The sequence below is a fragment of the Elephas maximus genome, chromosome 17 (genome assembly GCF_024166365.1).
Source record: "Elephas maximus indicus isolate mEleMax1 chromosome 17, mEleMax1 primary haplotype, whole genome shotgun sequence".
In the NCBI taxonomy this organism is placed as follows: domain Eukaryota; kingdom Metazoa; phylum Chordata; class Mammalia; order Proboscidea; family Elephantidae; genus Elephas; species Elephas maximus.
The window spans coordinates 87271801-87285977 of record NC_064835.1 but is presented as its reverse complement, the minus strand read 5'-3'; the positions used below and the strand labels follow the sequence as shown (position 1 = coordinate 87285977).

The 14177-nt window shown below is 46.5% G+C and overlaps 1 protein-coding gene across 10 annotated transcripts in view; it reads left to right on the top strand.

Annotated features, from left to right (window-relative positions):
• Window positions 1-14177, top strand: part of INPP4A (inositol polyphosphate-4-phosphatase type I A) — a 156226-nt gene that overhangs the window by 46661 nt on the left and 95388 nt on the right. For 3 of the 10 annotated variants that reach the window (XM_049857275.1, XM_049857274.1, XM_049857273.1), the window contains exon 1: window positions 219-5216. The exons of 6 other annotated variants lie outside the window; for them this stretch is intronic. The gene's annotated coding sequence lies outside the window, so the exon portion shown is untranslated. Of the gene's footprint in view, window positions 1-217; window positions 5217-14177 lie in introns of those variants that run through there. One more of the 10 variants, XM_049857266.1, reaches the window with a different exon arrangement.

Genomic DNA, 14177 nt, shown 5'->3' with positions numbered 1-14177 from the left:
CAGAGATTTGCCTTCTGGGACATCTCACGTTGCCTGAAGGAGTTGGCCCTACTGATCTGCCGTCTCTGGCATGAGGCCCTTTATCACTTGTTCACATCTTCCTCGGCTGGCTGGGAGGAGACCTCAGAGGGATATGTGGGCCGGAATCTGGAGACCCTTCAGGGATGACGGGTGTGGTGTGTTTGTGAAGGTGAGGACAGTTGTGTCCCTGGGGAGGTCCAGGCAGGCACCTGTACAGGCAAGTTTAACCCTTGGACCTTCTGGCATTGGTTTGATAGCCAGAGGGATGCTTATAGGAAACAGCTCAGCCAGAGCCCCATTTCAGAATTACAGAGATACAACAGCTGTAGTTTGTCCTCATGGAAATGGATTGACACAGTAGCCGTAACAGTGGGTCCAAACATACCAACGATCATGAAGGCGGAGCAGGACTGGGCATTATTTCCTTCTGTTATACCTAAGGAGCCCTGGTGGCTCAGTGGTTAAGAGCTCAGCTCCTAACCAAGAGGTTGGCAATTCGAATCCACTAGCCACTCCTTGGGAACCTATGGGGCCATTCTACTCTGTCCTGTAGGGTTGCTATGAGTCGGAATCGACTTGAAGGCAGTGGGTTATACATAAGGTCGCCGTGAGTCAGACCTGACTGGGTGGTGACTAACAACGACAACACATTTTAAATACGGACTCTGTACTTTGATTATAAGGATCCCTGTTTATGGATGAGGAGTCTGAGGCTGGCAGGGTTCCAGGGTCTAACCTAGTCCTTTGTGGTAGAGTTGGTATTGTAGCTCATGTCTCCAGTCTCTTCCCTGAAGTTCTAGGACAATGGCTGATCCTGGATCCTCAGCCCAAGGTACCCCTGGCTCACCGCCCATCTGGTTTAGGTGGTTGGTTGGTGTGTTCACGTTCCCAGTCACTTCCTTAGTTTGGATTCTGAGAGCACCTTCTACTGTCCTTGGGGAGTGGGTGGCACCTGATGACTTACAGGAATGTACTAGTGACTCCCCTCCCCCCATACCTGGTTACCTGAGCCAACTTGTGTTTAGGGTGGGGGTACGTACCATACTTCTTTTGGATGTTAATTGGAACCATTTTGGCCTTCTCAGTGGAGTAGCCCAGAATGAAGTGAGGCCCCTATGTATAGAGGGGCTCCTTGAAGGAGATTTATTTACGGAGGACATGTGTGCCTGGTCTGCTTACTCTAACCTCCTCATGATCTGTGATCACACTTCTCTCATGCGTGTTGAAACCTTCTCACATTTTATAAATTACTTGCTAGTCAGGATATATGTCTGGGTGACGGTTATTTTTTAATAAAAATAATATATTTTTGAAGACATGGCTTAGTTCCTGCTGGGGTGAAGTGCAGAGAGTTCACATTCTGCTGGTTAATGCCAGCTTTCCTAACATGGAGTATTAGACTGGAAAGAACCTTGTGTATAATAATTTGTTGATTATTAAAAATTAAAAATAATCTTACTGTAATCTACTTCCGGAATGGTTGCATTAGGAGCTCTGTGGACTGCTGTTCAGTGAGCTGATACGTGGTGAAAATTACTAAAAAACAAACAAAAAAACAACCAGTTAAAGTCTCTGGGAATTGTCCTAAGGGCATACAGCAAGTGAAACATCTACTCAAGAAAATCTACTAGATTTCAGTAAGAACAGTGAGAGTTTGTGCCACTTGAGCCAAGACCTGCTCCTTCTCTCCCTTTTCCTCCATCTCCCTGCCCAGCACAGGATGATGGTAACTGTTCTCCAAGTGGGCATGGCCAAAAAGATGGGGTTCCCTATCCTCCTGGTTCTCACCAAGGGCTTCGGTATCTCCCCAGGAGAGGCATGTTGTCAGCATTTCTCATCAACGCTCCCCCATTCCATGTTAAATCAAAAACCAAACCACTGCTGTTGAGTTGATTCTGACTCATAGTGACTCTACAATACAGAGTAGAACTGCCCCATAGGGTTTCCAAGACTGTCAATCTTTACATCTTTCTCCGTGGAGCAGCTGGTGGATTCAAACCACTGACCTTTTGATTAGCAGCTGAACCTTTTAACCACTGCACCACCAGGGCTCCTAGTTCCATGCTGCAGAGGCTAAATTCTAGGGGAATGCAGCCAGCCCCACTCATGGGGGAGAGGCTCTACCCCAGGCTGAGATTACTGGGGTTGTCATAACAATTTGCTAATAGGGTGGAGGTCTCATCCCAGGAGAGGCAAGGTGAAGTAACCAACCCTCCATGACCCTGCTTTTAACGCAGAGGTGCTACTCTGAGGGAAGCAGGCCACTGTCTCCACCCCCAGCTGTAGAGCAGTGGCTCAGAGACTTTGCCAAAGAGGAGAGAGACCACGAGAACAGAGAGCCCTGAAGCTGTCCCCAAAGGAACTGAGTTTATAACAGAGAGTGTGGATGTTGAACCCTAAGGATGCTCTCAAAAACAATGGAGATTTTGGTGGAAAAGTGTTAGTGGGAGGATGATAGCACCATGAGAGCAATAGGAGAAACCTTAGGCCAGCTAGCTTATCAGACAAAACAAGGGGAAGAGACAGCTAAGAAGAGTCCCCTTGAAGTCATGACAGCTCTCAAACACTGACCTCAAATACTGTCCCTGCAAAGAGGCCTGGACTTAATTGGATTAGGCTGTGGAGCAATTTATGCCCCAGAGCATTGTCAGAAACAAGCAGTGGAGTCTACCAGTGGGTGTAAATGAGAGGGAGATAACAGAGAAGTCGGAAAGATAGTCAAAGGAAGCTGTGCTAAAACCATCGACACACCAGGGAGAATGTGCTTATCCTCAAGGCCATGTCCTCTGAGGAGCACCATCAGATGCTGCACACCGCAGGGGAAAATAGACTTGACTAAACTAGTCCAGCTAAGTCACTGAAAAAAATAAATAAGGAAACAATAACAAGCTCTGGAAAAGGGGGAAGGGACTGAGTACCCAGAGTTGCTGCATTGCATTATCTAAAATATCCAGTTTTCAACAAAAAATTAGAAGACATGCAAATTCATAGAAAACTATGTCAAGGGGGGGAATCAGGCAACAGAAATTGCTTGGGAAAATCTCTGGATTTAAAAAAGACTTCAAAGCAGCTGTTATAAACATATTCAGAGAAAATCATGCTTAAGGAAGTAAAAACAAGCATGATGAAAAAGTTCATCAAATGTAGAATATCAATAAAGAGAAATGATTGAAAAAAAAAGCCAAATCAAAATTATGAAGTTGAAAAGTACAGTAACTCATGAAAATTCACTAGGGGGCCACAGTCATAGACTTTGCAGAAGAGTTAGTGAACTTCAGTATAGGGTGATAGAGATTATGTAACCTGAAGAAAAGATGGGAGGAAAAAAGAATGAAGAAAAACAAACAGAGCCTCAGAGAAGTATGGGATGATATTAAGTGCAGAGGCTAAATTCCAGTGCATCTTACACATATGCACTTAATAACAAATGTGCAGTAAAAGCAAGACTGGACAGTGTTTCATTCTGTTGTACGCAGGGTCACGAGTGGGAACCAACTTGTTGATGACACCTAACGATAACAATAAGCTTCAGAAAAAGGGGGGGGACCCCCCCATATGTGTGTATGTGTAGAGAGTTAGAGAGAGGAAAAAAACAATGACGGGAAACTTCCCAAATTTGATGAAAAACATTACACATGCAGGAAGCACACTGACTTCACATAGAATAAATGCAGAGACCACACCCAAATATATCCTAGTAAAAACGTTGAAAGTCAAAGACAAAGGGAAGATCCTGAAAGCAGCAAGAGAAAAGTGACTTATCACGGGGTTGGGGGGGGCCCCAGGAAGATTAACAGCTGACTTTTCATTAGAAACAATGGGGATCAGAAGGTAGTGGGATGGCATATTTAAAGCCCTGAAAGAAAAAAATAACTGTCAACTAAGTAGGTTATATCCAGCAAGACTGTCTTTAAAAAATGAAAGTGAAATAAGACATTGCCAGATATGGAAAGAAAAAAAAAAAAATCCTGAGAGAATGTGTTGTTAGCAGACCCGCCTTTCAGAAAGTGTTAAAATTCTTCAGGTTGTGCTGAGTTGAAAAGAGTAATTCTTATACGTGGAAGAGTACACGTATCTCTTTATGTAGACAGACGTTATTTTTAAGTTGTTACGAATGAAGAACATTTTTGCAGCATGGGGCACTGTTTTGCTCTGTACTTCCTTTACAAGGCTCCCCTGTAAAGAAACGTCATCTGGTGAAATTTGGCCATGGAGGGAGAGACTGTTTCCCTTCACATTACCCACATCCTCGTTCTCTTTTTGCAAATAGAAGACCTTATATGAAAGCTTGGTGATTTTATGTAACTTCAAAGAAGTCTGTGTCCTTGGCACCTTCAAGAAGTTTTTATTGTAATGGTAAAAGCTAAGTATTGCAGTTTGACTTTTTTTTTTAATCCCACTTGGAAGTAAATTTGATTAGCCTTCTCTGGATAGAGCCCTCAGCCGGTTCCACTTTATTCTGCGTCTTTTTTCAAAGGCACATTTTAAATGTTCTAGTCAGAGCTCTCCTGGAGGTGATAAAGAGAGCAGCTGTGGAGAGAGGGAGAACCTGGGGGCTTTACAGTCTGGGGTTGTGGTTTCCCGGCTCTGCTGCTATCTGCTTTGTGACCCGGAACCAGCCACTTTTTCCTCTCTGACCCTGGGTTTCAGATGTTGAAAGGTCACCCTGAGCAGTGACTGACAGGAAAGTGACCACAGTCCTCCTCCACCCTCAGCAGATCTGATGTTGGGGTGGGGCGGAGAGAGCCTTCCGTTTCTCTCAGCCTCAGGGTATTTCATCCTCTGCAAGCAGAAGGGGAGGGGAGCCTGCTTTCCCACCAGCTCAGATACTTCTTCAGTGAGCCGTGTAGATGGGAGGATGCAAGCTGTAACCAGCAAGGCACGTCTAATGTGGCATCTGTTTTTTCTTGATGCCCACCAGCGTTACTGCCAAGTTCTGCCCCCCGAGGAAGTGGGAAAGCAGTCCTACTCAGTATTATAAAAGTGCCAGCCTGAAAGATAATTACAAATGAAAAGGCTATTTTGGAGATGGTCTTCACTCTGCCCTTCTTCAGATCTTTTTAATGACTATTCTGGCAACAGAAGCCATCAAAGCGTCGGTGTTGACTTGCCGGAGGGGTGCGGTGGTATCGGGTTCATGTGCCACCATCCATGGGGCCAGGATCGCGTGTCAGCAGTCATCCCAGAAATGCCAGGTTTGGGTTGGATTTTTATTTCCTCCCTGTTTTTCCCTCTGAAACAGTGGTGGTGGATAACCACCCAGTATTTTTAGAGCTGCCTTACACAGTTCCTCTGTGGAAACCTTTTCTTGAGTACATGGTTTAATCCTCTTACCTGGCTTTGTTGAAGATCTGTGGAGTGCTGTGTTTGTTTGAATGTATTTGAAATTTTAAGGGTTTTCAGAATGTTGCTCCAAGAACTCTAGAATTTATGCCTTAAAAGGCTTAACTACTGGTATGTTTGTAGACTTTCTTATGACTTGTTTGGTGCCGTCAAGTTGGTTCTGACTCACACCGACCTTGTGTTCAGCAGAATGGAACTCTGCCTGGTTCTGCGCTGTCCTCACAGTCGGTGCTGTGTTTGAGCCTATTGTCGCAGCCACTTACCTTTCCCCTTTTTCCTAAACCACCAAGAGCCAAACCAAAACCTGTTGCCGTTGAGTTGATTCCAACTCATAGTGACCCTATAGGACAGAGTAGAATTGCCCCAGAGGGTTTCCAAGGAGCGACTGGTGGATTCAAACTGCAGACCTTTTGGTTAACAGCCAAGGTCTTAACCACTGCGCCACCAGAGCTCCTAACACAGTATAGTGTCACCTAGGCTTAACCTTCTTAGTAACTTGTGGTCTACAAAGCCCTCAAACTCCAAAAAAGCAAATTCCTTGCCATCGAGTTAATTCCAACTTATAGTGACCCTATAGGACAGAGTAGAACTGCCCCATAGAGTTTCTGAGGAGCGGTCCTCACGTACACTTAATTAAGGTCTCCAGCAAACCTCTGCAGTGGGGTGACTGTCTCCATCACTTTATGGCAGGTCGCATGAGTTGGAGACAGTCTTTCCCAGAGTCAGGCAGGTTGGTGGTTGCAGTGGAGTCGGGGCTGTGCTCCAGCACTCTGCTGCAGGCCCGGGGAAGGGCTCACTCAGCCCCTCTCGTTTTAATGTCTTCTAAAGGGTATGTGTAGCAGAAGGGATGGGAGCCTTCTGTTTCAGTAGTTAAATTTGTTCATATATATACATATGTATGTGTATGCAGATAGCAGCCACCGAGTCGCCTCTGACTCATGGTGACTTTATATACAACAGAACAAAACACTGTCTACTCCTGTGTCATCCTCAGGATCGCCGGCACGTTTGAGTCCATTGGTGCAGCTATCGTGCCAATCCGTAGCACCGCGGGTCTCCCTCACCCTCACTGGCCCTCCACCTCACCAAACGTGATGTATTCCTCCAGCAGTTGATCCCTCCTGATGATGTGTCCAAAGCAATGAGTCAGACCATGTTCTGTTTTGACCCACAGGGTTTTCATTGACTAATTTTCAGAAGTAGATCGGCAGGCTTTCTTCCTAGTCTGTGTTAGTCCGGAAGTTCCGCTGAAACCTGTCCACTATGGTACCCTGGGGGTATTTGAAATACTGGTTGCTTAGCTTCTGGCATCAAAGCAACGTGCAAGCCACCACAGTATGACAAATTGACAAATGGGTGGTGGTATATATATATATATCTGTATTTAAATACTTAAGTAGTTCAAAATGGCATGCGTAGTGAATTTAAGTTAAAACAATATTTAGAGAAGAATCAATGAATAACTGTACAAGGTCATGGTAGAAATCAGGACCCCCTTAGGGACTGCAGTTTCAGAAATACTCAATATTTGTGCTAGCTCTTTGAGATGGTTGGGATAGAAATCAGAGTCCTGCTCTCCGTCCCAGCCTTGCTGTTTGTCCACCCCTCTCCTCTGAACCTTGATGTTCTTACTGAGACAGGGAATAATAATTTCCCTGTGGCTGGGGCAGGCTTGATTGTGAGGAACAAATGACAAAACAAAATAAACATAATTTGTAACCCTTTGGAGCCCTGGTGGCACAGTAGTTAAGAGCTAAGGCTGTTAACCAAAAGTGTGGCAGTTTGAATCCACCAGCTGCTCCTTGGAGACCCTATGGGGCAGTTCTACTCTGTCCTGTAGGGTGGCTGTGAGTCAGAATTGACTTGACAGCAACGGGTTTGGTTTTGGGTGTTTTTGATACACTCTGCCATTGTAGTATGGTAAGTAGATCTAGGAGGGTGCCACATCTGGCTAGGGAGACACTGAAGTGCCCAAAGTTTGTGGTTTCCTGAGACCCAAGAGGTGAATTAAAAAATAAACCAGGCCGAGAGCCCAGGGGTTCTGACTCTAGGTCAGCTGTGTTTCCATCACACTCCTCTGCCTCCCGCGTGGTGGTTGGTGGATGTGTCCAATGCACTACCTCACTGAGGAGCGTTGCGAGAACTTTCAGCTGTGTTGTGTTTACGATCGCTGAGTTTTCTGGTCTTTGGCCCAGTGCCTCTGACTGATACCTGGCCTCAGCTGTCTTCATACATCAGCTTCCCCATGCCCACCCCATGCCGTACTCTGGGATGATGTAAGTGTGTCCCTACCTGCCTGATAGGTATGTATCTGGCCCCTCAAGTGCCTGGTCCTCACTGAACCCCACTTTTGGGGCTGGATGACAGTCCTGGTGGTGTTAGGTGGCACCTGTGTTCTCCTGGGCTGGCTGAGTTCTAGAGGAGTGAGAACATTGCATCTGGTGGACACCTGCCTACCTGACAATGGTGTCCCTGTCCTGGCCCTGTGCCTAAGGAGGGGTTGTGGGCTTGGGATGGCTTGGAGGGTGTGTTAGCTACGTGCTGGTTTCCGTTGTCCAGTTCTTCCACGAGTTGGTTCCAGTAGGAGATGGAAACATTCTAAAAATGAATGTTGAAAGCACAAGATCCCTGATCTCTTTATTTCCCAACTGCCAAGAATGTAAAAAAGAAAAAAAAAAAAAGCAACAGCACAAGCAGAGATTTTAATTAGCGTTCGCTGTCACTGCTCTTGGTGACGGTGATTTTGTATAGGATATATGACAGGGAGATACTTAGCATGGGAGCCTGTGTTCTCCGTGTGTTTTCTACCTGTCAGAAATCAGCTACAGATTTTGGAGAAAAAGAAATAATGGCGGAAATACTGCTTGACATTTTTCTTATTATACAGGTATCCCAACTCGTTATTATTCTCTTTGGAAACAAAAGAACCACCAGTTTAGGAATCTTTTCTGGAGCAAGGCCACAGTGAAAGAAAGGGAAGATGGTTCTAGGAACTTTCTTGAGCAGTGTCACCATTGCACTGGGGGACGGAGCTCGAAGGCTATAGATGGCCTTGGTGTAAGGTATCTGTCACTGAATGTCAGGCTAGTAGGCCTGAAATTGCTTGGCCTCTTCAATTACCAAGTGGGTTTGGTTCCTTTTGTCTTTGATGTTGTTGGGTTTTATTTGATATTTGCAGAGTTGAGTAGGTGCTTCTTTCAGAGCTGGTGAGCAGGGCCCAACTTCAAGTTGAGCTATACCAACCTTCAGAACGTCCTGGAGACCTGCTAGGGCAAAGGAGTTGCCCTTCGTGTTTTGGTTGTAAATGCTTGCCTGCCTGGTCTGTGGTGGGTGCCATCTTTGCTGATGAAGAGTGATGCTCATCGCTGTCTGTGTAGACTGGGAGTGTTCTTTGCTGATTTGGACCAAGCGAGCAGGAGGTTTGTCTTCAAAAACCCGATAGGAGAGTTCCAAGAGAGAACCAAGATTTTTCAGATTTATTTGAGCAGTTAAGATCCGTGGTGGTTCCTCATTGCCTACAAGCTGCAACCCACACTCTGTGGTCTGGTGTGAACCCAGAAAACCACAAACTCAACCTGTTGCCATCAAGTCAAGCCCAACTCATAGCGACCCTACTGGACAGAGTAGAACTGCCCCATATGGTTTCTAAGGAGCAGCTGGCAGATTCGAACTGCAGACCTTTTGCTCAGCAGTCTTTGCTCTAAACCACTGTGCCACCAGGGCTCCTGGTGTGAACCACTCCCCAGAAGGGACCCTGGCCTGCCTCTCCCAGCCCACTCCAGCTCCGTTCTCCATGTCCCTTAGAACACTGGACTTTACTGTCTCCTGAATGAAAGCTTGTCCCTGAAATGCACCTTTGGCTTTTGAAGTCGGACCCGCCCACTCATCTGGATTGCCCTTCCCCAGCTTTAAGGCTTCTTCCTCCCCTCCCTCACGGCATGGGGCATGTGTTTCATTTTTTCTTAGTATTGCCTCTTTTGAAGGTCTTGCTTCATGTCAACAGTTGGGTCCTTGAAGGCGGGGACCACTTCTGACCTACCCGTGTGCCCTGTAGAAGTGCCTGGCTCGGTACCTGCTGAACCAGTGAGTGACTGACTAAGGTTGCAGATTGTAGGCTCTTGTGGGCAGCCCTGTGGGGAGTGTTTCAGGCCATGCCACCAGGCTTGCCAGCAGGGGACAGAAGCACCAGCCCTCCGCAGAGACCCTCAGAGTTACTCCCTGTCCTTTGCCTCTGGTTTCGCCCACAGGAGATGTGGAGAGAGAAGATGTTATGGTGTAGCATGAGGGCGCTGAGTATCAGTTGGCATCTCTCTCTGCCTGGTTCAGCCCACCTACCCACAGCTCTGGTGAAGCTTTGCAGCACTGCCTCTGGAAACTCGTGTGCTTCAGAGTCACTGCCTGCGGTGCTTCTTAAAATTGCTTTTCTTTCATCATTCCTGCCACCATGTGCTTTGGGATAAGAGCTGGCCCATCTACCAGGGGAGGGAGCCCTGAAAGGCTCCTGATGGGTGTCCTTCTTGCCCTGGGTGGGCAGATACTCAAGAGTTTGCCTTTTGAGGGGTAAACAGTGATTGGTGGACCCCTCCCTGGCCCACCATCGCTACCCACCATCCCCACCTCCACCCGCTCTGACCAAGGCCCCATTGGGAGGGAGGGCTTGGGAAAGGCTGACTGGAAAGGGCACCTGGGGAGGGATTCTTACTTCTCCATTCTTGGCTCTGTCTTCTCCTTGCCTGGATACACAGATGAAATATGAAAAAGAAAGTGCTCTGTCTTGCTGGGTTAGCCTACCAGGTGTTAGCCAAAGTGCTGATTTTTCTGTCTCCATCCTATCCAAGTCACATCTTTTGAGAGAATAAGAAACAAAAACAAAACAAAAAAACAACCAAACAACCAAAGGGCAAAGCTGAGTAGCTGAAGTTATAGACCCCTCATTCCAGAGATCTTATATAAAAATCAGGAATGTCTGCTTATCTCTGTGTTGCCTAAGGTTCCCTGATTGACTTTTCAGTAACTCTATCATATAGCTGAAGGAGCCCTGGTGGCGCAGTGGTTAAAGTGATCAACTGCTAACTAAAAGGTTGGCGGTTCAAAACCACCAGTGGTTCTGTGGGAGAAAGATATGGCAGTCTGCTTCTGTAGAGATTTACAGCCTTGGAAACCCTGTGGGGTTGCTATGAGTCGGAACTGACTTGACAGCAGTGAGTTTGGTTTTGGTGTTTGCAATGAGAACATGGAGCACTTGTTCCACCTCACAACGATGGGTTAAAACAATATTTCTTGGTTGCAGCTAAAGTAACCAGACAACATACCACCTTACCGGGGATCTACATATAGTGAAGCCTGCATAATATGTGACCCACTTTGTTTCCACGGTACGTAAAGGACCGAGACATTTCTCCCTGATGTCGGTTTGTTCGTGAGGAAGCTAAAAACAGACTTGGTTGGATGCTGCCTGCTTGGAGGCCCTGGGCAGATCCTCAGTCTCCTGAGTTAGAGCCTTGTTCCTTAAATAGCTTTGTCTTCCTCGTATGTCATTGATCTTTGGTTGTCGCTTAGCATTTTATAGCCCTTTATGGAATTTTGTTGCTGCTCAGGAAATTTTATGTTCTCTCATGAAGCCCACTTTGATACTTTTGAATTTGAAAACAGGCTTTCCTAGTGAGTATAAAAATAAACAGAGCCCACCCAAATCTGGTCATCTGAAGCCTATGGAACGTTCTGGAAGCAGTGTTCACACGGAAACAGATGGCTGTGTGTCCTGGTGTGTGGAGTGAACCTCCACATACTCTTCAGGCCCACGTGCCATCCTGCTGGCTATGCTGGAGTGAGGATGGTGAGAGGTTAAGCAGGAGCAAGACAGAGGGGCTGGACTGCCCAGGGCTTGGCTAGGTTTATATTTCTGCCCAGTGGGATACCAGCACCACACATGCCAGTACTGAAGTAAACAGAAGTCCATCTTATCAGACACCTACCTGTAGGAGTGGGATCTTGCCCTTGTTTTCCCAAAGTGCCATCACAGGGAGTTTTGAAAGTTGCCTGGATATTAAAGTGCCCCACTGATAGTTTGCTTTCTACTAAATAAAACCAAAGCCTGGCTTCACGGTTGGTCACTGAATCTTGGCATAACCAGAACATGTTCCTTCCCAGTCCAAAAAGGCTCAGGCAGCCTCGAGCCCAGATCTGGCCAAACCCCCCGGGAGTGGTGGGGATGCCCACTCCCCCTTCCAAGAGTGTACTTGGCTTCTACGTTTGGCAAGACATACCTGGCAGCCCTTGAAGCTGCAGTGTCTCACAGCCTTGATCAACGTGTTTTGTTTCGCCATGTCAGGACTGCCGTTTTTATGAGGCCGGCCACTGCCTCCGGGTGGTGAGCTGGTTCACCTTCTCTGTGGTGCTTCCCTTGGGAAACCTGAAAGAGGATGTGCGGGGCGGGGAAGGGGGGGTGGTTGAAAGAAGAGGGTGCATGCCTTATTTTGAATTGTGGTGTGTGTGCCGCAGAAGTCAACAGTGACATAGTGTTGGGGACAGCACGGTGACCCTTAGACACCTTAGTACATGCCTTGCTTACAGACCAGGGCATTCTACAGTGAGTGAATAAAAACTGTTGGGAACAGTAAGGAGAAGGAAATTACAGTAAAACAGCAGTCCTGCAAAGGGCACAGAGGAACCTCTGCCTGCTGAGAGGCAGCATGTCGCCACGGAAACCCAGTCTTGAGTCATAACTTGCTGATTCCGGGTGCAGGGCACTTCCCATTGAAGTACACTGCTTCTGCACTACCGTATTAACATAAACTCCGTCTTCACCGTCAGGGAAACAGAAGGTTATTATCTGTTTTTACATTAGTATTGGTTGGGTTACTGCTGAAGATTTGTCTGTTTATCCTGTTCACAAGTTGTTATGTGTTTCTAAAACTTATGTTAAAACATTTCAGACAAAAAGGTTCACAATATTTTTGCAAGGAGCTTAGTTTCAGCATAGGAAAAGGAAGTAATGCTTGAATGATACAAGAAAAAAAAAGCTGTTCTCATCCTAAAGTTTGCTCTTTGCCATCTCTAGGAAGACCATTTCCCCTCTGGTGCCTGGTGCTGCTTAACGTGAGAGCTGGAGATTGGATCAAAGACTGAGAAACCTTAAGGGAATGCCTTTAAAGAATACAGATGGTGTCAGAGAGGGAAACACTGTTTAGAGTGTCCTTGAATCTGAACTGTTATCTTTAAGGAGACCCTGAAAACTGGGGAAGAAAATAATATTCTGATAAACGTTGTGCAAGTAAAACAATACATGTAAAAGTACTTTAAAAAAAAAAGAAGAACTCTACAAGTGGAAAAGATAGGGCCTTTTAATAGCGTGTAAACTAAAACTCGTTGCCATCAAGTTGATTCCGACTCATAGTGATCCTATAGGAAAGAGTAGAAACCATAGGTTTCCAAAGAGCAGCTGGTGGATTTGAACAGCTGACCTTATGGTAGCTCACCATAGCTCTTAACCACTGCACCACCAGGGCTCCAATAGCATGTAACCCAAAAAACGCAGCATGTAGTAGCTTGAATTAATGTGCCCTGCATGCTGTTTTGCATATCAGAAAGAGCACTGGACTAAGTAGGGTCTGTTGGGTGGTCCTGACTTACCTCCGTGGCTGCGTGACCTGGGGAAGCTCCTCTACTGTTGTGAGTCTGGTTCCTGGTCTGTCAGGTGAGCATCGTCACCCCTGACATCCCAAGAGTGAAGGCGTGAGGACCAAGTGAGACAAGGGATGTGGAGGCTGTTTGCAGACTTTGTTGTTGTGGCTTACGCTCACGCTTCTTCCCCAGTGACATTGCTACCTAAAGAGATCTCTAAATTAGGTGTGTCTCTCCACGGAGACCAAATGAGGTCAGTGAGTGGTCAGATGCCATCTTGTGCTTGGAAGTTCTTGGCCTCCCCTCTTAGTCCTCTGCCATGAGTTGGAACGCCGTGAGAAACTTGATCCTTTACACGAATCAGCAGCAGATATTGATAAGTCCTGGAGAAGCATAATGCTATAAAAAGACTGAAGGGAAGAATGATGGATAGGAATAATAGATGGCTGCTCCTCAAAAAAGGAAACCATGTAAGTTGATGACTCGGGCACCATCTTGAGTTTGCCACCAACCATGGCCTGCAGTGCGAGCACTCCTCTGCAGACGGACTCAGGAAAGGCAGCCGCGTTTTCATTCTGGCATTTTTACACAGCAAGACATAAAGCCATATTTTGCTTGTTTTTCTGTAGTTCCCCTGATTTCACTTAAAGGAAAAAAACAACATGTTGGAATATTCTGCCCATTTGGGATCCCTCAACCCCTTGTTCACAGTCCTGGGAGGAGTAGGCATTCCCTGGTCCTCTGCCCTACTGGACAACTCACCTATCTTGGGAATTGTGACTGCTGGCCAGTCTTGTTTTGAGCAGGCAGCCTCTAGGTGGACCCTAAAGTGGCCATTTCTGGCCTTAGGGTTGGAGTGGAAGGTATGGAGGGAAAGTGTCTTAGTTATCTAGTGCTGCTATACAGAAATACCACAAGTGAATGGCTTTAACAAAAAGAAATTTATTCTCTCACAGTTTAGGAGGCTAGAAGTCTGAATTCAGGATGGCAGCTCTAGGGGAAGGATTTCTCTGTTGGCTCTGGCGGAAGGTCCTTGTCATCAATCTTTCTCTGGTCTAGGAGCTTCTCAGCACAGGGACCTGTGTCCAAAGGATGTACTCTGCTCCCGGCTCTTCTTGGTGGTATGAGGTCCGTTTCCACTCTGCTGGATTCTCCCTGTTATATCTCAAAGGAGGTTGACTCAAGATAGA